The 24,902-nt window shown below is 39.4% G+C and overlaps 1 pseudogene; it reads left to right on the top strand.

The window, feature by feature from the left end:
• The first annotated feature begins 2,847 nt into the window (after nucleotides 1–2,847).
• Nucleotides 2,848–3,307, top strand: LOC113925862 (annotated as a pseudogene).
• Nucleotides 3,308–24,902: the final 21,595 nt, after the last annotated feature.

Here is a 24,902-nt window from a genome sequence, read left to right as displayed (position 1 = left end):
ATTCCTTGTTGTCACCAAAAATGCCTTCAAAAATGGTTACACAGTGAAGTAACTAAAAACCACAAGATAAGGAGCAGATTGCCTGTGCAATTAAAGGCAACTTGGGGCACCTGGGTGGCTCAGTTGGTTGAGGGTTCGACTCAATTTCCTCTCAGGTCGTGATCTCAGGGTTGTGGGATCCAGCCCCGAGACCAGCTCTGCACTGAGCATGGAGTCTGCTTAAAATTCTCTCTCTCCTTCCCCTTCTGCTCCTCCCCCCCACCCTTATGTGTGCTTGCATGCATGCGCGCTCTCTCTCTAAAAAATAAAATTAAAAAATAAATAAAAGCAACAAACAAGGCCAGAAAGATGATTTAATTATCTCACCTACATGTATATTTTTAATTATTTTATTATTTTTTTCATCGTGATAAGTGTACCCTTTAATCCCCATCACCTGTTTCACCCATCCCCCCCACCCACCTCCCCTCTGGTAACCACCAGTTTGTTCTCTATAGTTGAGAGTCTGTTTCTTGGTTTCTCTTTCTTCTTTTTTTTTCTTTGTTCTTTTGTTTTGTTTCTTAAATTCCACATATGAGTGAAATCATATGGTATTTGTCTTTTTCAGTCTAACTTATTTTACTTAGCATTATACTCTCTAGCTCTATCCATGTCATTGAAAATGGCAAGATTTTTTAATAATATTTATAAATATTTGTAATATTTTATATTATACATATATTATATATATAACATATATATATATAAAAGATATCACATCTTCTTCATCCATTCATCAATTGATGGACACTTGGACTGCTTCCATAGTTTGGCTATTGTAAATAATGCTGCAATAAACATAGGGGTGCATGTATCTCTTTGAATTCGTGTTTTTGTATTTTTTGGGCAAATGCCTAGTACTGCGGTTACTGGATCATAGGGTAGTTCTATTTTTAATTTTTTGAGAAACTTCCATACTGTTCTCCAGAGTGGTTGTACCAGTTTGCATTCCCATCATCAGTGCATGAGAGTTCCTATTTCTTCACATCCTAACACTTGTTTCTTGTGTTTTTGATTTTAGCCATTCTGGTATGTGTGAAGTGGTATGTGATTGTGGTTTTGATTTGCATTTCCCTGATGATAAGTGATGTTGAACATCTTTCTATGTGTCTGTTGGCCATCTGGAAGTCTTCTCTGGAGAAATGTCTGTTCATGTCTTCTGCCCATTTTTAAACTGGGCTGTTTGTTTTTTGGATTTGAGTTGTATAAGTTCTTTATATATTTTGGATACTAACCCTTTATTGGATAAGTTATTTGCAAATATCTTCTTCCATTCAGTAGGTTGCCTTTTAGTTTTGTTTCTTTTGCTGTGTGGAAACTTTTTATTTTGATGTGGTCCCAATAGTTCACTTTTGCTTTCATTTCCCTTGCCTCAGGAGACATATCTAGAAAAATGTTGCTATAGCCGATGTCAGAGCCATTACTGCCTGTGCTGTCTTCTAGGATTTTTATGGTTTCAGGTCTCACGTTTAAGTTTTTAATCCATTTTGAGTTTATTTTTGTGTATGGTGAAAGAAAGTGGGCCAGTTTCATTCTTTTGCATGTAACTCTTCAGTTTTCCCAACACCATTTGTTGAAGAGATTTTTTTTTTCCCTTTGTATACTCATTTTTCCTTTGTGGAAGATTAATTGACAATATAATCATGGGTTTATTTCTGGGTTTTCTATTCTCTTCTATTGTACTATGTGTCTATTTTAATGCCAGTGTCATATTGTTTTAATGTGTATTTTTGTATTTGTATTATACCACTTTGTATTATAACTTGAAGACTGGAATTATAATGCCTCCAGTTGTTTTTGTTTTTCAAAATTACTTTGGCTATTTAGGGTCTTTTGTGATTCCATATAAATTTTAGGATTTTTCTAGTTCTGTGAAAAATGCTGGTGGTATTTCGATAGGGATTGCCTTAAATGTGTAGATTGCTTTGGGTAGTATAGCTATTTTAACAATATTTGTTCTTCCAATCCATGAGCATGGAATGTCTTTCCATTTCATTGCATTGTCTTGAATTTCTTTCAAGAGGTGTTTTATAGTTTTCAGAATACAGGTCTTTAACCTCTTTGGTTAAGTTTATTCCTAGATATGTTACTGTTTTTGATGTAATTGTAAATGGGATTGTTTTCTTACTTTCACTTTCTGCTGCTTTATTATTAATGTATAGGAATGCAACAGATTTCTGTACAATGACTGAGACTTTACTGAATTCATTTATCAATTCTAGTAGTTTTTTGGTGAAGTCTTTAGGATTTTACATACATAGTATCATGTCATCTGCAAATAGTGAGAATTTTACTTTTTCCTTATCAATTTGAGTGCCTTTTATTTCTTTATGTTGTATAATAGCTATGGCTAGGACTTTTAGTACTATGTTGAATAAAAGTGGTGAGAATTCCAAGACTGAAACAATCCTGTTTATAGGAGGCCTTCAATTTTCCACTCTTCTTTCCTGTGTTTGGTACAAATATGGTATCAAGAGTCAGCTCCAACCCTTCAGCCAACTTATTCTCCAAAGAGATTTCTGTTCCAAGAGTATTGTTTGTGTTTCATTTCTGGGTGAAGGTAAGTCCATAGTTACAGACCTTATATTTGGTCTCTATGTTGCCTGACGCTTTCCCTGTATCAGTGTAAGCATGACCAGAAGTAGAAAATTCCACTCCACTACAACATTTGGTTCTCAGATCTATTTTGACCATGCTGAATCCATATCCTTTATTGAAGACATCTTTGGTGGCCTTTCCTAGGTCACAGTAAGTCAGTGTGTTACACATATCTCCGACCAGAGGGCCTGTCTCCCCTCTACCAGGACGATGCTGAAGGTTTATATAGATTTTTCTGGACCAACCATCTATGGCTGGGCTGTGTTAGCCTTTGAAGGTTGGCTTACTGGCTATCAGGTGAGTTTTGACACAGCCAAATCCAAACTGTCACAGAATAATTTCGCCCTGGGTTACAAGGCTGTAGACTTCCAGCTGCACGCTCATGTGACTGACTGCACTGAATTTGAAGGGTCTATCTACCAGAAGGTTAACGAGAAGACTGAAACGTCAATAAACCTTGCCTGGACGGCCGGCAGTAACAATACCCATTTTGGCATTGCTGCTAAACACAAGCTGGACTGTAGAACTTCTCTATCTGCTCACATAAATAACGCCAGCCTGATTGGACTGGGTTTGTACTCAGACTCTTCGACCAGGCATCAGACTGACCCTATCAGCTTTAATTGAAGGAAAGAACTTCAATGCAAGGGTGGGTTGGAATTTGAACTAGAAGCTTAATGTGGTTTTAAGTAAAGCATCTGATTTGTCCCTGGAGGTGAAGAGAACCATTATGTTTTGGCCTTAAAATTCTTCTGTCAGTCCCGGGGAGGTTTTCTGGGGACCTTCCATCACTATCGCCCTAGACCTTACCCCACTGCTCTCCTGCCCTGAGCCCCTGACTCCTGCATCCCAGCACTCAGGCTCTCATTCTGGAAGCGTATATCCCCTCGTAGCCTCCTGAGTAAAGGGGCATGAATGGTAAAATGTTTAAGGCTTGGCATTTTTCTAGATTTTTTTTCTAGATGATACAAGAAGATGAAATTATGGAAGGTAGCCTGTTGGAAAGCCAACTGTGACTGAAGAATTGGTGCTGAGATGTGAAGGAGGAATATTGTATCAGTTACAGTTTGCTCTAGAGCTATTCTTATTGTTTTCCTAGTACAGCTAGTTTTTTAAAAAATGAAATCATGTATGCATTCATTTAAAGCTTTGCATTCTACAGAAGCATGTGCTAAAAAAAGGGCATATGGGATAAATAGGGTTAGGGGCAGACCACACTGTCTAACTTCATAAAAGGAGTGCTAACAAAAACTATAAATATGTATGATTTATTTACTTTTTTAAAGATGTTATTTATTTATTCGACAGAGAGAGACACAGCGAGAGAGGGAACACAAGCAGGGGGCGTGGGAGAGGGAGAAGCAGGCTTCCTGCGGAGCAGAGAGCCTGAGGCAGGGCTCCATCCCAGGACCCCGGGATCATGACCTGAGCTGAAGGCAGACGCTTAACGACTGAGCCACCCAGGCGCACCTACATATGTATTTTTTAAAAAATATTTTATTCATCTATTTAGAGAAAGAGAGAGCCCGTGCGTGTGAGCATGGGGAGGGACAAAGGAAGAGGGAGAGAGAGAACCTCAAGCAGACTCTGCACTGAGGACAGAGTCCTGTGTGAGGCTCGATCTCGCAACCCTGAGACCATGACCTGAGCAGAAACCGAGAGTCAGATGCTTAACCAACTGATCCACCCGGGGGCTCCTATTTTTCTTTTTTTAATGGCTTGGTTGGTCTCCACTAGCAGCTTGCCCTGTGTAACATTTGAATTTAGGGACTTACACTTTCTTCCTTGAAATACAGGGCTATTTGCTTCCAAGAGGCCAGGTTTACCAAAATTAAAAATCTGATTCAGGAGGATTCATCATTTTTTTTAAATACAGAAGGGGTCACCTGGGTAGCTCAGTTGGTTAAGCGTCTGCCTTTGGCTCAGGTCATGATTTTGGGGTCCTGGGATCAAGCCCCGCATCGGATTCCCTGCTCAGCAGGGAGTCTGCTTCTCCCTGTCCCTCTGCCTCTACCCCCCACTCGCGCGCTCTCTCTCTCTTGCTCTCTCTCCCTCTCAAATAAAGTCTTTAAAAAAGGATTTAAGGGCGCCTGGGTGGCTCAGTCAGTTAAACATCTGCCTTCAGTTCAGGTCATGATCTCAGGGTCCTGGGATCGAGCCCCACGTCGGGCTCCCTGCTCCGTGGGAAGCCTGCTTCTCCCTCTCCCACTCCCCCTGCTTGTGTTGCCTCTCTCGCTGTGTCTCTCTCTGTCAAATAAATAAATAAAATCTTTAAAAAAATAAAAAATATAACTAAAAAAAGATTTAAAACACAGAAGGAAATATTGTTGCAACTTCCTTATCTGTCTTCACAGCTTCAACAAATAGCTTAATGTAGGAAAATGTGTAGCAGTTGTTGAAACCACTAACCCTGCCTTTGCTTTCACTAAAGGAAGGTACCTCTGTAGGATTTCTTAAAGCATTCATATATTGTCGCTAAAGCTTGCTCTTTAATTGTGGAGGAAGTTTGCTCTGGATTTCTTGGAAAAGACATGCTGGGAAAAATTGTTTACAAACCAAAGTGACTTCAGCATTATTACACTGATATCATTTCTCTACTTACCAATTGTCTGTGAGCTCATTTGTGTTGCCAAAACACACACGATAGCAGAATAGATCGGACGTTTTGTTCTTTGAAAGACTTGAGGGAATACACCACCCCTAGAATCTTAACACTGTTTTGTTTTGTTTTGTCTCTTTCCTGTTTCCTCAATTTTCTCTCCATGTTTCTTTTCTTCTGTTCTCTACAAACAAGGAAAAATATGCTTGCTTTAGTTGGGATTATGTTTGGCTGCATACAGAAATCTAAAACCATATGGACATTAATTTTTCTCGCAGAAAAATAATCCAGAGGAAAATGATGCAAAATTCCTGCTCTGCTCTAGCCACTGCATTTACATTCCAAACACAGGAAAGAGGAAGAGCAGATGAGCTAAAGGGGGCCCCCCCCTTTTGTGGAGCCTTCTTAGAAGCCTCAGAGTGTACTTAACATTCTATCTCACCGGCCACATCTAATTGCGAAAAGGTCTAAGAAATATCATCTTACAGCTAAGCATACTTCCCAGGGTTCTGTTATTAAAGAAGAAGGGAGAAGGGTTATTGTAAGGCAATCAGCATTCTTTGTTCAGCAATACTTCAAAATAATTCATATGTAATGAGCATTTTCAATATGCCAGACACCGTGCCACTTGATTTCTACCATTAAAGATACATGACAGTATGATAGGCAGAGTTAGTCATAAGGATTCATGGTCAGTCAGAGAACAAGGATCCAAGCCCAATCACGGGAGGGTGCCTTACCAAAGAGTACACCACCCAAACGTACATTTGTTTAACTGTTCTTTTTGTAATTGCCACTCGCTTCATGGTCAGCCCAAGACAGAAAAATCACTTTGAAGCAGATTTTTCTGATGTGGGGAGGGGCAAGAAGAGGTTAAGGAATTCAGAGATTTTTTGGAGGAAAGGAAGCTGTATTCTTTTTTTTTTTTAAGATTTATTTATTTTGGGGGAGGGGGACGCCTGGGTGGCTCAGTCAGTTAAGCGTCTGCCTTCGGCTCATGATCCCGAGGTCCTGGGTTGGAGTCCCTCATTGGGCTCCTTGCTCAGAGAGGAGCTGCTTTTCCCTCTCCCTGACACTCCCCCTCCTTGTGCCCCCTCTCTTTCTCTCTCTCTCTCTCTCTGACACATAAATAAAATCTTTTAAAAGAAAGATTTATTTATTTTTGAGAGAGCGAGCGAGCTTGAGCGGAGGAGGGGCAGAGGAAAAGGGAGGGAAATCCTCAGACTCCCTCCTGATTACAGAGCCCTACACAGGGCTGGATCCCAGGACCTGAGCCAAAATCAAGAGTTGGATGCTTAACCAACGGAGCCACCCAAGCGCCCCAAGGAAGATCTATTCTAATTCTTATTCTCTAAGGTTTGAAGTTACGGGCGTCCTCCAGAATCAACCAAGCTAGGATTGGAGAATGGGGCCCCTGAAATAGTTATTGTAAAAGTGAGGATGAGCCAGCTCTGACACTGAAACAGAGACAGAAGTGAAGGGATGACACATCTGGGTCTTGGGAGGCTGGGGCCAGGGACTGGACCTGACCCAGCGTCCAGAGGTCACCTGGTGCCTCTGAAGCACCTACACATCTGTCAGAGCAGGTTGCTTCTAGATGTAAGTGTTGGGGTGCAGAACTGTCAGGACATAATCTGGAGATTTCCTTCCCCTGTGGACTCACAGTCAGGAGTTCCTGGGGAAGCAGCCAGAGCAGAGAACCTAGCCAGGAGGACCATGGCTTCCATGCAGCTCTCAGGAGGGTTCATCAGGGCAGAGGGCCTTTCTTTTGCTTGCTTCTTCTTCCCCGCATCCCTGGACAAGATTTCACCTTTCACTAGTCTCAATGACATTCCTGGGCTGTTTTGCCATTATAGTAGCCAACATGGCCTGATAGCATAGTTCCCCTGAAGTGCAAACCTCCACGAATTCCCATTTGTGAGGTAACTGGCACCTGTCCATTCTCTTGACTCCAGGGCAGGGAAGAAGAAACAGGTTTCTCTGAAGAGCTGTTTGGCTGGGACCACCCTACGTTGAAGAAAGCATGGGGAATAGGGAGCCCCCCCCCCAAATTGCTATTGCTGGGGAAAGATACCACTTATATTAGTTTCCATCTGCAGCTATAACAAAGTATAACAAACTTAGGGCCTAAAGACAGCACAAATATCTTACCTTATACTTCTGGAGGTCAGAAGTCAGAAATGGGTTTTATGGGCTCAACTCAAGGTGTTGGCAGAATTGTGTCCCTTCTGGAGGCTCTCATGGAGAATTCATTTCTTTGCTTTTCTAGAATCTGCCTGCATTCCTTGGCTCACGTCCCTTCCTCCATCTTCAAAGTTCATCTCTCCAACTTAGCTTCTGTGACACATCTACTTTTCTGACTGTAACCCTTTCCCTTCTCTCATGATTACATTGAGCCCCCCTTGTTAATACTGTACAGAATATTCTTCCCAATTTCATGTGCTCCTTAATCACAATTGCAAAGTCCCTTTTGCCATGTAAGGGAGCCCTTCCCCGAGTTCTGGGCATGAGTACAAGGACATCCTGAGAAGGTCATCACTCTGTCTACTATACCACCCTTGCACGTATGGCCGCTAAGAAAACAAGAGACTTCTTAGCTTCTCTGCTTTGGACACAGCTCACCAGAGCCGGAGGTGGATGTGACTCATGCAGGCCACTCTGCTCCTGTGAGCACAGCGAGGCAGATCCTAGTTACACACACTCTCACTCTGGGACACTCAGAAACACCTAAGTAATGGGTCAAGGTGCTGCGGTGGCTTCTTCCCTCACCAGAAAATAGTACTGAAGGAAACTGTAGCCCAAAAGACCTGCAGAAGAGCTTTGGTTTGAAGGCACGAATATCTTACAGCAACTCCAAGCTCAAGTAAGTAAATACAAGAAGCAGGAAAGTCGTTGGAATAGTTGTCAGAATTATCCATAGGTAGCTGGATACAGAGCAGGTACACTTACCCTTCTCCCTCTCCTTCCCATGGGGACAAAGGGCAGTGGTGGTCACCTCACAGGTAGAATATTGAGTGTGGAAACTGGAGCAGATAAGCCAGACATTGCTTCAGGTAAGTGATCCCAGGAAAAACTGGAGAGCCCTCATAGATAAGCAAGCTAAGGGCATAGCCACACATTCTTCCTGAAAGGAATGTTTGAGGATATATTCTAGTAAATTAAACAGTGACTCTAAAAATGAGGAATGGGAGGGGAGGGGGATGGAGGGATGGGGTAGCGGGGTGATGGACACGAAGGAGGGCACGTGATGTAATGAGCACTGGGTGTTATATAAGACTGAGGAATCAAGGACCTGTACCTTTGAAACCAATTATACATTATATTAACATTATATGTTAATAAAAAAAAAATGGGGGGAGCCTCTCTGAGAGGTACCTGGCTGGTTCAGTCTGTAAAGCACATGACTCTTGATCTTGAGGTCGTGAGTTCAAGCCCCATGCTGGGCCTACAGCTTACTTAAAATAAATAAACAAATAAAAAAAAGAAGAAAACTGCTTTTAAGTACAAAAATAAAACAAAATAAAAACGAGGGATATATATATGGGATGTGAAAAATAGTGGTAATACCAGCAAAACATATAAAGTCTAATTATTGGTGTATAATGTGAAAAGAGCCAAAGTGTTAAAAGAACAAAATGGAACTTATTGAAAATTATCTCCACATAGGAGATTCTGGGAAATTAGAAGGAGGGAAATCCAATCATGTTCAATTTTTCTTATGTTTGAGAACATAAAAAGACCCTGAGTAGGTCTAGATGTTACTAGAAGAATGCAAATTAAATACATGTATTAAAATATGAGTATAAGCACTATTAATATTGAAATTATATATGTATATATATTAGATGTTAGGAAGATATATGATATGTATCCATATGTATTAATTGGTAGATATAGCTATCTGCCTATATATATATGGCAGAAGAGAGAATCAAAATTAAGTAGAAAGAGAAAAAAAACCTCACTCCAACAAAGGTAGGAAGGGGATAAGGAATAAGAAAGAGTGATAATTGGCAAATAAAAAGTAGGATAAGAAGATATGAGAAAGAAAAAAAAAACATGAAATAATTTAATTCCATGAAAGATAGAAGCTTTCCTGTGTGCCTGGCTGGCTCTGTCAGCAGAGCGTGTGACCCTTGATCTCAGGGCTGTGAGTTTGAGCCCCATGTTGGGCATGGTGACTACTTAAAAAAAAAAAAGGCAGAAGCTCTTATACTGTGAGGGATAAAAACAAATTCTATATTTGATATTAACTCTGATATTAAACTCTGATATTAAAAAATCATACATTGAAAAGTGACCAGAAAGAATGAGAAAGGTATACAAGGCAAACACTAATATAAAGAAGATAAATGTAGCAATATAAAAATAAAAATAACTAGACTATATGACAAAAATCTTTATTAGTGAGAAAGTCATTCCTTAATCATGAACTTCTAATGTACCTATTAATATACCTTCAAATATATGGCAAGCAAAACTTGACAGAATGACAAGGAGAAAATGAGAAATCCCTACTCTGGAGTAGGAAAGTTAATTATAACTCATAAATAAAAATATCAAACTGGGAATAGTAAAAAATTTTAATGGAATTAACAATTCTTATTAATAAAAGGATAGAGAGCCCTACACTTAAAACATAAAAATATACACTTCTTTGTGAAATCCACATGGAATACTTACCAAAACGGAAGATACATTAGGCCACACTGAAAAATTTTAGAGTCCCCAGATCGGAATTCACATTAAGACCACATTCTCAACCATAATGCAGAAAATGTGGAAATGCACAACACAATAATAAAAAATCAAAACAAAATATATGCCTTCCATTTGGAAATTTATAATCACCCTTTTAAATTACTCTTGGACAGGGTTGGCTGGGTGGCTCAGTGGGTGAAGTGTCTGACTCTTGATTTCAGCTCAGATCACGATCTTAGGGTCACGAGACTGAGCCCCACATTAGGCTCCACACTGAGTGTGAAGTCTGCTTGAGATTCTCTCTCCCTCTCTCTGTGCCTCTCCCACGGCTTGTGCTCTCTCTCTCAATAAATAAATAAATAAATAAATAAATAAATGATAAATACAATCTATAAATTATTCTGAGGCAAAGAAAAAATAGAAATAAGGGTTCTAAATTAGCTATCTTAAGATATTATTTTTCTATTTCAATTAAATATTAAAAATGAAACACATACCAATATTGACAGTTACTAACCATTTTTAACAAAATTGATAGACTTGATTTTAATCATTTACTATTTGGATTAGAATCAAACTTTACTTGTTTGCTTAGTCTTTATAAATTCTTATTTACATAAATTGGGGAAACAATTTGATAATAATCTACTGAACAAACCAGAATAAGGATTCACAACTTTATTAATGTAACAAAAGATTTAGGTAAAAAAGGAATATTAACTTTCTCCAAATGAACTATCTGGGAGCTAAGCCACAAAGTGGAGAGTCAACGGTCAAGTAATGCTGACAAAAGGACATGTGCTAAATACAATATAACCTAAGGTCCATCAGTCTTTGAAGTTGATCCTTTAATTTTATTCTCCTTTTCCAGTACATTTTCCTTAATCCTGTTGCTCTTGATGATAGCAGCTACTCTTCAGAGCTGGAGTTCCTTGCACATATAATATCTAAAATAAGTGACTTTTCCCTCTACTGATAAGTGGCATGACTTAAAACTATCTGATAAACCCTTATATTTAGGGAAGACTGAATATGTACCAGTGTCCTCTTGCAGAGTGGCCTCTATTCGGAGAACCAGGCAAGGACTTCAAAGATTAAAAATGCCTAGGACTTCAAAGATTAAAAATGCCTAGGGCGCCTGGGTGGCTCAGTTGGTTAAGCGACTGCCTTCGGCTCAGGTCATGATCCTGGAGTCCCGGGATCAAGTCCTGCATCGGGCTCCCTGCTCGGCAGGGAGTCTGCTTCTCCCTCCGACCCTCCCTCCTCTCATGTGCTCTCTCTCTCTCAAATAAATAAATAAAATCTTTAAAAAAAATGCCTAGTAATATGTTTGGGAGGTATCTGTGGGAAGAGGCTGAGCTAATGGGAGCAAACCAAACTATAGAGAAGTGATCAAGCTCTTCTTTGAAGTAATTGATGAGAGTAATCAGTGTATTGAAACAAATAATAATAATTAGCGTCTACACATCAGACTTTAAAACAATGCCTGGATGACTGTGGATGGAGTGAGAAAGTATACCAGAATACACCCAACAATATTCGAGTATTGCCTTATCTACAAGGCAAAATACTCACTAGGAGCTCACTGATACTACTTCAAGTGATAGAATCTGACTTTTTATTTTTATTTATTTTTAAAGATTTTATTTATTTATTTGACAGAGAGAGAGAGAGAGAGCACGAGAGCAGGAACACAAGTAGGGGGAGTGGAAGAGGGAGAAGCAGGCTTTCTGCCGAGCAGGGAGCCCGATATGGGACTCGATCCCAGGACCCTGGGATCATGACCTGAGCTGAAGGCAGACGCTTAACGACTGAGCCACCCAGGCACCCGACATTCTGATGTTTTAAACTTTATATTTGTGCGATGTAAGAGGAATACCATGTGGAGGGATTTCATTGCCTCCAACAGTTAAAAGCTCTGTGGACTAGAGAAACATGCAGACTGGCAAAAGAAAGCACAGAAAATCATGAACTCTGATCTGCCTGTAGGACCAGATGCGAAAGAGGAGAGGGGCAGGGATCCAGGTAGAGTGGAGGGAGGAGATGTGGGTGGGGCCAGTGGGGGGTGGTAGGGACTGTGGGAATTTGAGGGCAGGGTTGCAGCTCACAATGCATGTGTGGGAGCCCTCAGTATTTAGCTATCCTTAGGGGTTATCTGACACAACACTTGGGCTCAACCAAAAGGCATTGTGAACCAGGTACAGACAACCAGTGACATGATGGAACATATTCAGATAAATTGGGAAGTAATGTTTTATAATGAGTCATGATATGCTAAATATGTATGTCATCCAGGAAGCAGATTTGATAAGAGCAAGATAATTAATAAGAGATAAAAAGTATGCCTCGGTTCTTGGTTATGTTATCAGAGTCCCATGGTATGCAAAGATGTAAGTTCTGCCCAGAAGTTTCACATCTACAAAAGTACCAGTTTTCTATTTTTCTTCTAACCAAATGTCAATCTTTAACTTATTCCAGTGATTCACAGCCTCCCTCTCTACAGTGCTAATCCTACAGGAGATTTCACTGGCTCGGTTTGGGAATCTTGGTTTCTGTCACTGCAGCTTCTGAAAAATATCTGCCTTTGTTCTTAGCCTAAGGGACAATGGGCACCATATCCTACTGCTACTCCTTGGGAAAATACTAGGCAGTTCTTATATTGGTTCAAGGGACAATGAATGTGGATTTGATGAAAGCAATTGATGTCATGATCATTACTGCTTGAAGGCCAGAGCTTGTGAGGCTATGGAAAGTATCTCCTCATTAACTGAAGGAAAATAGAGTACCGCAAGAGGAGAATTTGATGTTTGGATTAAAATTTATGAGAGCCTGAAATAACATCATTGGGTCCACTAGCTTAAAACTTAGATTATCTTTATGAGTTTAAAGCCAAAATAAAACACTGTTATCTAACACTGTATAAAAAGGAAATGCAATATAAAGAGGCCATAAAGGTATTCATTAAACACACCTAACAACAGGGTAAACATATTGTCAAATTAGGAACCAGTTTAGAACTCATAATTGGTGATATCTAAGCAGCTGGGTGAAGCTTCTGGTGCGTGACAGCCCCACCTCTGTATGCCATTATTTCCTGGTTTGATCTTACAGCCGAGTCAGACAGCAGCTATCTTCACTTTGTCTTGGATAATGGCCAGATACAAGGATTTACCATACCCCAAATTGGCACCCATTGATTTCCAATCAGTAAGTACAGAAGGGCATACTACAAGGCAGTGCTCTACCTTGTACAAGTCAAAGAAATTCCATTTCCCCTTCACCATTTTGATTTTCCATTCTTACTTTGTTTTCCCCTGAATATTTCCTCTCCTTTCACTTTTTTAAAAAGATTTTATTTATTTATTTATTTATTTATTTATTTATTTATTTATTTGAGAGAGAGAGAGAGAGAGAGAGTACAAGAGCAGGGGGAGGGAGAAGCAGACTCCCTGCTGAGCCGGGACCCCTGATGCAGACCTAGGAGCATGACCTGAGCCAAAGGCAGATGCCTAACCGACTGAGCCATCCACACACCACTCCTTTTACTCTTTGAACAAATGTCGCCTGCCTTTTTTGTGCCAACACTCTTTCAGACATTGGAATATAGTAGTAATTAAAACAGACAAAAATCAACTGCCCAAAATAGAAACACTTTCGGAAGAAAATATAAAGGATATATTATCTATATCTATAGATATGCCTTTATGACATTAGGATAGGACAGATTCATTTAATCAAGATGCAAATAGCACAACATATTTTTTAAAAGACTGAAAAATTTGACTACATTAAAATAAAAGTCATATATATTTATATATTCTATTAGTTCTATTTCTCTAGAGAACCCTAATACAGATGTTACAGAATTTCTTTTCCTTCAGTGCCCGCAGTTCTTGATCACGCCACTGCAGAGAATGAAGAGGTAGACCGGACGAAGGGTGGTGGGCAGCAAAGCAAGGTTTGAGCGATAGCAAAGTGATAGGTACAAAGCTCCTGAAGAGGGAGGGGACAAGAGAGGGTTGCCACCAGAATTTCTAAGTCTAGGGGTTTTTATGAGCTGGTTGGAGGGCTGTTTTAGTCTGATTAACTTGTGTCTGTCATCCAATCAGGTTTTTGTCATCTGTCTATTACATGGGAAAGAGTGTGGGGGGGGTCTCCTTCCAGGGTGGTGTAAAGTCCTTTTAAGGGTGGTTTCCTCTTAGGGCAGAGGGCCTCTTGTCTCTGCCTGCCTTTCTTCCAACTATCCTTCATCACAGAAGTACTACAGTTTGTTTATTCCTTCACTCATTGAAGGATATCTTGGTTGTTTCTAATTTTTGACAATTATGAATAAAGCTGCTATAAACATTTGTGTGCAGGTTTCTGTGTGGACATAAGTTTTCAGCTTGTTTGGGAAAACACCTGGGAGTGTGATTACTGGATTGTATGGTAGCTTATATTTTGTAATCGATTGCCAAATGGTCTTCCAAAATGACTGTACCATGTTGCATTGCACCAGCAATGAATGAGAGTTCCTGTTACTCTACATCGCTGTCAGCATTTGGTGTTGTTAGTAGAAGCCAGTTTTTAATAGTGCCATAATGGGTGGCAACAGTATTTTAAAACTAGAATCTACTGGTGAACAGATGGGATTTCATACTTGTCTGTCTTTGCGGTGTTTGGGAACAAGACTGATCCTTTTGGATTAAGTGGGTCCTTTGGGTTCTTGCATCTTCTTGATGAGAAGAGCTTACAAGAGGGTATTAGATGTCCTAATTTAGACAGGTGGGTACTTAAGCGATTAGTTGGAGACATGAAAGTGTTATTGGCATAATTGTACCTCGAGCTAGGGAAGGGGGTAATGTGTTATAAAGCACCGGTATGTACTTGGAAAGATATTGTATCTAATTTATGTAAAGTCTTCTTTAAGAATCTAACTAAAACCTGAAGTCTTAGTCAGCTGCCTTAATCAACTGCCAAGTGAAACCCTGATTATCTTTCTTTTGCCTTCTGGCTCTCCACTTCCCACCTTTCTCTACCACTGTGAGACAGAAAGAAGTATAAATGTTTTATGTGACTCCAATTCTTAGCTGCTTATGACTATTTATAAATACAGGTTCACTCGAGACCTTGGTGTTTTAGCTTAACGTTTTACAAGAATTTTAAACTGGGATTTCAAACTCCCTTTCCCATTTATTCAAAAAAACAAGAGGAGAAAATTACCTTAGCAATGGTCAGTACTTTCAGATAAATAACGTTTCCAATAAATTGAGTAAATTAATGATGACATTTGAATTTCAATTTAAGAATAGTCAAGTTTGGGTGGTAGGATAATGGGTATGCAGTGTTTCTTCATTGTTCTTAACATTTCTACATATAATCTGTGTTTCTCCAGGTACACTTGCCTAGGGATTCAGCAGGCAAATGATAACAATAATAAAACAGTATGTTCTTGGTTCACATTTCACCCTGTGAATTATGGGTTTTCCCATTCCATTCTGCAACACCATGCACCTCAGCTGCACACACACACACGTCAGATTTCTCCCAGGTCTACCAACTGCGTTCTAGGCACTAAACTGAACCATTGGAAGAAACATTGATTATGTATCTGGAAATGAAAAGTAGAACATGTCCCGGGTGCAATGATTTACAAGTCCCAAGGGATAGGGGTACTGCTTGTCATTTGCCCTTAGCGCTTGCCCTGCTCCCATCTGGCCTTGTAAACATTTGGTTTCCAGACTGCCCCATATGGAAGAGTGTAAGTTAGTCTGGCTTTCTGTCTGGGACCAAAAAGTCCGAAGATCTGTAGTCCCAGAGTCTAAGGAGGAGAGCTGATGATTTAAGTTCCAGTCTGGGTCCTAAGGCAAATAAAGACCGATGTCCCAGCTTGAGGACCCTCAGGCAAAGTGAGTGGCTCAGCCTTTTGTTGTTATGTTCTGGCATTCAGTGGATTGGATGAGGCCTGCGCACATTGGGGAAGGCCATCTGCTTTCTCAGTCTGTTGATTCAAATGTTAATCTCACCCAGAAACACCCTCACTGACATACCCAGAATAATATTTAACCTAACATCTGCCTCCCCCCGCCCCCGCCCGGCCTCCCTCCATGGCCCAGTCAAATTGGTACATACAATTAACTATCACAACATCCATACAATGGAATATCATTCAGCAATATAGAGACATGAGCTATCAGGCCATGCAAAGACACAGAGGAATCTTAAATATATATTGTAAGTGAAAGAAGCCAATTTTAAAAGGCTACATACTACCTGATTCCAACTCTATGACATTCTGGAAAAGACAAAGCTGTAGAGGCAGTAAAAAGATCTGTCGTGAGGGGTTTGTCAGGGAGGAAGTAACAAATGAATCGGTGGAGCCATGAAACTATTCTATATGATGTTGTAATGGTGGCTATGTGACATTATGCATTCATCAAAACTCATAGAACTGTATAGCACAAGGGGTGAGTCCCAATGTAAACCAAGGACTTTAGTTAATAATAATGTACCAATATTGGTTCATCAATTATAACAAATATACCACATCAATGCAAGATAATAATAGGGGAAACTGGGAGGGGGTATATGTGAACTCTGCTTTCTGCTTAGTTTTTTTGGTAAATCTAAACCTGTTTTAAAAATTGAAATCTATTAGTTAAAACACAAACAAGCAAACAACTTTGTTCCACAGGGCGGGGTGGATCCCTGCTATGATGTTGCTACTTATCTGAATCCCTGTGCAGGCTTCAGGGTGTCTTAGGCTTCATATTTTATTTGGCAGCTTTTAGAATTTTTATATTCACACACTTAGTTATTTTTGCCAACCCTGGCTGCCTTATGTGGAGGTCTGGTTTCAGAGGCCCTTTCTGCCTCAGTCATATATTCTACCAGACTCAGCTCTTGACCAGAAACATCCAGTTGGATCAGAGTTCCCAGTACGAAGTTCCCCTTCTCTCATGGTGAGTTTCTATTTCCGGTTAGCTAACATAGATGAATTTAAAGCTCATCACGGTAACTTCTACCAAAGTAAGAAAAAATCAATCCACCTTCAAGGAATAAAGAATTCAACAGATCCAGACTCAGAGATGATCAAGATGTTGGAATTGACAGGGTATCTAAAAGAATTATGACTAAAATGTTAAAAGATCTAATGGAACAAATGGACAATGGGCATTAACAGATAGGTATTGTATTAGAAAGACAAAAACTATAAAACAGTCAAATGGAAATGCTCGAAATTAAGAAAAAAAAAAAAAAACGAGACCAGAGAGGAAGAATCTCTTCAATAAGCTCACCAACAGCCTAGAAACCACAGAAGAATCAGTGTAGTTGAAAATAAGTCAATTAGAATCATACAACTGAAACGCAAAGAGGAAGAAGGAGGAGGAGCCGGAGGAGGAGGGGACGACTGTGGGATAATGAATCAACACACATGTAATTAGAGTCCCAGAGGAAGAGAGTGAGAGAGTGGTAAAAGCGTATTTGAAGAGACAATGGTCAAGAATTTTCCAAAGTCTGAAAGAATACAAGCCAAAAATTTATTAAAGAAAAAAAAAAAAACACACCTTAAAAACATCATTGTCAGGGCGCCTGGACTGGGTGGCTCAGTCGTTACGCGTCTGCCTTCGGCTCAGGTCATGATCCCAGGGTCCTGGGATCGAGCCCCGCATCGGGCTCCCTGCTCAGTAGGGAGCCTGCTTCTCCTTCTCCCTCTCCCACTCCCCCTGCTTGTGTTCCTGCTCTCGCTGTCTCTGTCTCTGTCAAATAAATAAATAAAATCTTAAAAAAAAAATCATTGTCAAACTCCTAAGAACCAAAGTCAAAGAAATCTTTTTTTTTAAATTCACATATAATGTATTATTTGTTTTGGGGAAAAGCTAAAGAAATCTTAAAGGCAATCAGGGAAGGAAAAGCATTATATATAGACCCAGTACCATAGCCTGGCAAAACAACCATTTGGTCAGTATGAGTCAAGTGGAAGTTGTGACCTGCTACCTGACCCACTGCTGGGTTTCTCTTCTTTGTCTACATGTTTGAAAACAGGAAAACTCAAATGGACTTATCCTAGGCTCTCTGGGTTTGGAGCTTCTCCAGGGTCCTGCTGTCACCAGCTAAACCCCAAGACCTGACCTTTACTGCCCACTTGCTTGTACTCACTAACCTTTGTCCTAGGTTTTTTTAAGCTCTTCTTTCTAGCTTATCTCTTGAAAGCAAAATCACCCCTCAGGTGATAGCAACTGCCCTGACAAGACCTCCAGGCCAGACCAGCCAGACCAGTTTGAGCTAAACCCCTGACTTGTGCCTCCACAGAGGGACCGTGGAGCAACCTCTGGAATGACCGACAATTACCTTTACCTCATTATAATACTAAGATCTCCACCCAAGAAAGAGCACCGGGCTTCATTTACATAACATAAAATGTATGTATAGGCATGTTTCCTTTAAGGCACGTGCATGACCTTCTGCTCACTTCTACATATGACGACAAGACTTCCCTATCTAAATATTCATCCTCGGGGTGCCTGCGTGGCTCAGTCAGTTAGGCTTCTGACTTTTGGTTTCAGCTCAGGTCATGAACTCAGGGTCAGGATCAAGTTCCACATTGGACTTGTGCTGAGCATGGAGCCTGCTTAGGATTCTCTCTCCCTTTCCCTCTGCACCCCCACCCTTGGCTCTTGCACATTCACACTTGCATGTGTGCTCCTTCTCTCAAAAAAATTAATTAAGTAAAAATAAATTTTTATCCTAAACCAAAACAAAAGGAATCCATCTATCCTCGCTTAGAGAGTCACGGTTTTGGAAGTTATTCCCCGTGATCTCCTTATTTGCTGCAAATAAATTTTCCTTTGTGGGACAACTCACATGGTATAGCTTCTGTGACTCACGAAGGACTAACTCACCTTGTTTTGGTTACACTGCCCCTTAGTGGTCTTACTGTTTTCTTTTGTAAATCCCAGGGCCTTGGCTTATAACAACAAAATGGAGGCTTCCTCAAGTCCAGGTTTTGCTGGCTCCAAAATAGGAGGTGGGAGACTGGCTCTGTTTCTATGGGTTGGATTTATATAGTACTTCCTACCATGCTAGTCCCTGGTTCCATCAGTGAGAGTTATGGGTGCTTCCTCTGGTTTTCTTCCCTACAGAGAAGTGTCAGTTTATGTGGTTGTCCACTAGAGAGCGATATGAACATTAACTTCTTTAAACATGACACTGAGCCAGATTTCTAGCACAAATGTATTTGTACAGTGGGGGGAAAATAATGAACTCTAAAACAACCAATATTTAAATTATTTGCATATTTCCTTCTGGTTTGTGCTATGGTTGGAACAGGTTTAATATTTTCAAAAGATGCACATTAATAGGAGAAAAATCAAGCAAATGTAAGAGAAAATTATTGTTAGAGACATTCTAGAATGATAAAAGGGTCGATTCATCAAGAAATTATAACAATTATAAATATATATGCACCGGGGACGCCTGGGTGGCTCAGTCAGTTAAGCGTCTGCCTTTAGCTCAGCTCATGATCCCAGAGTCCTGGGATCCAGTCTCGCATCAGGCTCCTTGCTCAGGGGGCATGTCTGTTTCTCCCTCTGCCTGCCACACCCCCTGCTTGTGCTCTCTCTCTCTCTCTCTCTGACAAATAAATAAAATCCTTTTTTCTTTTTTAAGATTTCTTTTATTTATTTGACAGAGAGAGAGAGAGATCACAAGTAGGCAGACAGGCAGGCAGAGGGAGAGGGAAAAGCAGGCTCCCTGCTGAGCATGGAGCCCAATGCGGGGCTTGATCCCAGGATGCTGGGATCATGACCTGAGCCGAAGGCAGATGCTTAAATGACTGAGCCACCCAGGTGCCCCAAATAAATAAAATCCTTAAAAAATTTAAAAAAAAAATATATATATATATGCACCTAACAATAGAGTTGTAAAATACATGAAGTGAAACTGACAGAATTTAAGGGAGAAATAGGCAATTCAACAATACTAGAGGTTTCAATACTTAACTTCCAATAATAAATAGATAAGAGGCCAAAAGGCAACTAGAAGACTTGAACAACATTATAAACAAACTAGAGTCAATAAATGTGTACAGAACACCCACACAACAAGAGCAGACTACAAAGTCTTAAATACATGTGGAACATTGTCTGGACAGGTATGTGTTAGACCATAAAATAAGTCCTAATAAATTTAAAAGATTGAAATCATGCAATGTATATTCTCTAATCATGATGGAATGAAATTAGAATTCAATAACAGAAAGAAATTTGGGGGCTTGGCAAATGTGTAGAAATTAAATAATATACTTCTAAATAACCAGTGGATCAAAGAAGAAAACACAAAGGAAAGAGAAAATACCTCGAAATGAATGAGTTTTTTTTTTTAAACATTTTATTTATTTATTTGACACAGAGAGAGACAGCACAGCAGGGGGAGTGGCAGGCAGAGGGAGAGGGAGAAGCAGACTCCCTGCTGAGCAGGGAGCCCGATGTGGGACTCTATCCCAGGACCCTGGGATCATGACCTGAGCCGAAGGCAGACGCTTAACCATCTGAGCCACCCAGGCGCCCCTCGAAACGAATGAAATTAAAAACACAATATGTCAAAAATTAATGCACTGAGTAGTGCTTAGAAAATTATAACTTCCTAAATTTAAAAAAAATAAAGATCTCAAATTAATAACCTAAACTTCCACCTTAACAACCTAGAAAAGTAACAGCAAGATAAACATAAAGCAAGCAGCAGGAAAGAAATAATAAAAATCAGAGCAGAAATACATGAAATAGAGAATGGAAAAACAATAGATACAATCAACAAAACCAAAAGTTAGTTCTTTGAAAAGATTAATGAAATTGACAAAATTTTAGCCAGCCTAACAAAAAAACAAACAGGAGACTCAAATTACTAAAATGAAGAATACATGAGGGGACATTACTACCAATATTACAGGAATAAAAAGGGGGACCAAAATAAGGGAATGCTAAGAGCAATTATATATAGACAAATTAAATAACCCAAATGAAATGGAGGCATTCCAGAAAACAGGTAACTCAAGAAGAAATAAAAAATCTAAATAGACCTATAGCAAGAAAAAAGACTGACATTAAAAATTTTTTGAATTCCTACAAAGAAAAACCCCAAAACCAGACAGCTTCACTGGTGAATTCTACCAAACATTTAAAGAAGAAATAATACAAACGCTTCACAAATTCTCCAAAAATTAGAAGAGGAGGGATCACTTCCCAATTCATTCTATGAATCCAGTGTTACCTGATCCCAACATCAGATAAAGATATTACAGGTAAAATAAACTACAGACCAGCATTCTTTAAAAATATGGATGCAAAAGTCCTTAACAAAATACTAGCAAACTGAATACAGCAACATATAAAAAGCATATACACCATTAACAAATGTGATTTATCCTAGGAATGCAAGGATTGTTCAACATATGAAAATTAATCAATGAAATACACCATATTAATGCAATAAAGACAAAAATGACATGATTATCTCAATAGATGCAGAAAAGATATTTAACAAAGTGTAACACCCTTTCATGATAAAATCATTTTTAAAAACCTAGAAATAGGACACTGTCTCAACACAATAAAAAGTATATGAAAAACCACACCTAACATCATACTTAATGGTGAAAAGCTAAAAGTTTTTCCTCAAAGATAAGGAACAAGACAAGGGCATCTGCTCTTGCCACTTCTATTCAACGCTCTATAGGAAATTATATCCAGGGTACTTGGGCAAGAAAAAGAAATAAAAGACATACATATTTGAAAGGAAAACTACCTCTGTTTTCAGAAAACATGATCTTCTATATTGAAAAATCCTAAAGAATCGATAAAAACATTTCTTAAAGCTAATAAACAATTTCAGCAAAGTTATAGAATGCAAAATCAACATTCCCAAATTAGCTTATTTCTATACACTAGCAATGAACAATCTGTAAATGAAATTAAGAAAACAACCTCCTGTACAATAGCACCAATAAGAGCAAAATAACAAGAATAAATTTAACAACAACAGAAACGTGTGAGATTTGTACACTAAACTACAAAACATCATCAAAAAAAATTAAGGACCTAAATAATTGGGAAGACATCCTATGTTCTTGGATCAAAAGACTTAATATTGTTAAGATGACAATACTCTCCAAATTGATCTACAGAGTGAATGCAATCCCTATCAAAATCCCAGCTACATTTTTTTTCCAGAAATTTACAACCCAATTCTAAAATTCATATGAAAATGTAAGAGATCCAGAATATCCAAAACAAATATGAGCAAAGGATTTGAATTCTCCAAGGAAGATTCATAAAGGCCAATAATCACATCAGAAGATGCTCAACATCATTAGTTACGAAGGAAATGCAAATCAAAACCATAATGAGATATTACTTCATACCCACTAGGATGGCTATACTCAAAAAAGATAACAGTAAGTGTTGACCAAGACATGGAAATATTGGAATTCTCAGACATTCCTGCTGGGAATGTAAAATGGTGCAGCCATTTTGGAAGCCATTTTGGTAGTTCAAAAAGTTAAATATGGAGCTACCATATGACCCAGCAAATCCAATCGTAGCTATATACCCAGGAAATTTCAAACATAAGTTCACACAAAAGTTTGAACATGAATGTTCATAGTAGTACTATTCATAACAAGTAAAAAGTGGGGGAAAAAGTGGAAAAAGCCTCAGCTCCCTCCCTCTCCTCTGGCTGCACTCTCCTCTCCCTTACCCTCCTGGCTAGGTTAGTTGGGCCCAATGAGTCCAGTGAACCATTGCTTTTCTTCTTTCACTGTCAAGCTGAGCTTTCTGGACTAAGCTCCAGAAAGTTCTGATTAAGGTGAGACCCATGAAAAAAAAGCAAGGCAGCCACTTAGCCTTCTTTGATTCTAGATCCTCAGGCCTGCCTTTAACTTAAGAAAAAAAGACTTCTCTCTGTGATACAGTGCAGCAGAGCAGGGGTTTCATGGGGGTGTGGGGACAGAGCTTCACAGCATCAAGTCATCTACAAAGGGAGACAACAGTGTCCATCTCATAATCCTGGCAAGTGGATCAAATGAGGCAAGCCTGTGAAAATCTTGGCACAAAACACTAATGTATTGCCTTACCTTCTCTGGTAATGGAAACAATGCTTTCTTTATCAGAAATAAAACATTGGCTTTGTTCTCCTATTGATTGGCCGTGTCCCCTTGAGGCCAGAGACTTTGCCTGTCTTATCTACCTCTGTTATCTTCAGCACCTAACAGGTGCCTTGCACAAAGTAGGTGCTAAGTTAATTTGAATGAATGCATGAAATAAGTATTTGCTAAATAATCTGTTCATCTCTCCCTCCTTACTTAATAGCACCTTCTACATACTCAGTGAACGAAACATGTTTGATGAGTCAACTTTATGTCTGAATATGTAGATGGCGCACTTACTCTTTCCTAAATGTGTAGTCAGGTGCCCTCTGGTTGCATTGAACTTCTTGTGAGGTTCTGAGCTGTAAGGGAGGAATGCTGAGCTTCAGTTCTGAAGAATCTGGGCTTGTCCTGGATTTGCCACTTAATAATTATAACAAACATTTTGGGGCACAAACTGTGTCAAGCTCTGGGCTAAACATTTTATGCACATTGCCTTATTTCACCTTGACACCTATATTATGAATCATGCATTATAATCATGCCTATTTTACAGATAAAAAAACAAAGTCTTGGAGAGGAGAGCACCTTGTTCAACGGTATATACTTAGTCAGTGGCAGAGTCAGAATGCAAACCTAGATTTAATTCCAGCTTCCACACCAATATTTGAACTATTTCGAGCTATGCAACATTAGCCACTAAACCCTCGCCCCCTCTATTTCCTCGTTTTGTTTTTTTAATGATTTATTTGCTTATTTAAGAGAGAGAGAGAGCAAGCATGTGTGAACGTGCTCGCTTGGGGGGAAGGGCTGAGGGAGAGGGAAAGAGACTCTCAAGCAGACTCTCTGCTGAGCACGGAGCCCTTCACGGGGCTCGATCTCATGACCCTGAGATCATGACATAAGCTGAAATCAAGAGTCAGATGCTTAACCAACTGAGCCACCCAGGCGCCCCTTTCCTCATCTTTATTTTTAATATTTTAATTTTTTTAAAGATCCATTCATTTATTTGAGAGAGAGAGAGAGAGCACAGGGAGAGTGGGGGAGAGGCAGAGGGAGAGAGAGAATCCAGGGGCCCAGGGGCCCCTTTCCTCATCTTTAAAATAGTTAAAATACCTGCCTTGCCCAACTGAGCTGATTATTCAAGTAGGAAAGTATATATCAGAAGCTTTTAAAAAGTAAAAACTTCAAAACTAATGTAAAAATGATTGTGATTCTCTGAGATAGGACTTATCAACACCTTCTTATTCTCTAGTCTTATGAAATTGTATTTGTTCAATGGACACATGAGTATGTACTAGGCATTTACAACCTCAACACCATGTGTTTAAGCTTCAAAACCATATTTGAGAATCAGATACTCTGTATCTGCCATAACATAATTGGGCTTTTTATTTTCTAAAAAAAATAATTTTTTTTAGATGTGGGTCAAATGTGAATAGACATATTTTCTAAATGCTTATTGTAAAAGCCCCAAATTAATCATAACAAAATTTCACCAGCTCATTCCACTTTGGTCTCCCACTGACTTGCCAGTGAATTCGGAACCTGATGTGCATTCTTAGTCCATGGGAACTGCGATGCTCTTGAAAAAATGCAAAGCATTGCATTAATTCAGGCAATCTGGTCTGACTTATAAATTCTGGAAAACAACTTGTGCGACTCAATTGTTTGGTCACATTCACAGTTCTTTTTATTTAAAGCAATCATACTGATGTGCAAGTTTTATGTAAACGATGTTTACTGCATTTCTTCATGGAAACCACTTAAATGTGTCATCAGTTTACAGAAGCTGATAGCTCTAGTTATTCTTTATTACTTTCTTTTGGTCTAGTTTGAGTATCC

This window comes from Zalophus californianus, chromosome 4, assembly GCF_009762305.2.
Source record: "Zalophus californianus isolate mZalCal1 chromosome 4, mZalCal1.pri.v2, whole genome shotgun sequence".
Lineage (NCBI taxonomy): Eukaryota > Metazoa > Chordata > Mammalia > Carnivora > Otariidae > Zalophus > Zalophus californianus.
This window is presented reverse-complemented; position numbering and strand designations above follow the sequence as displayed.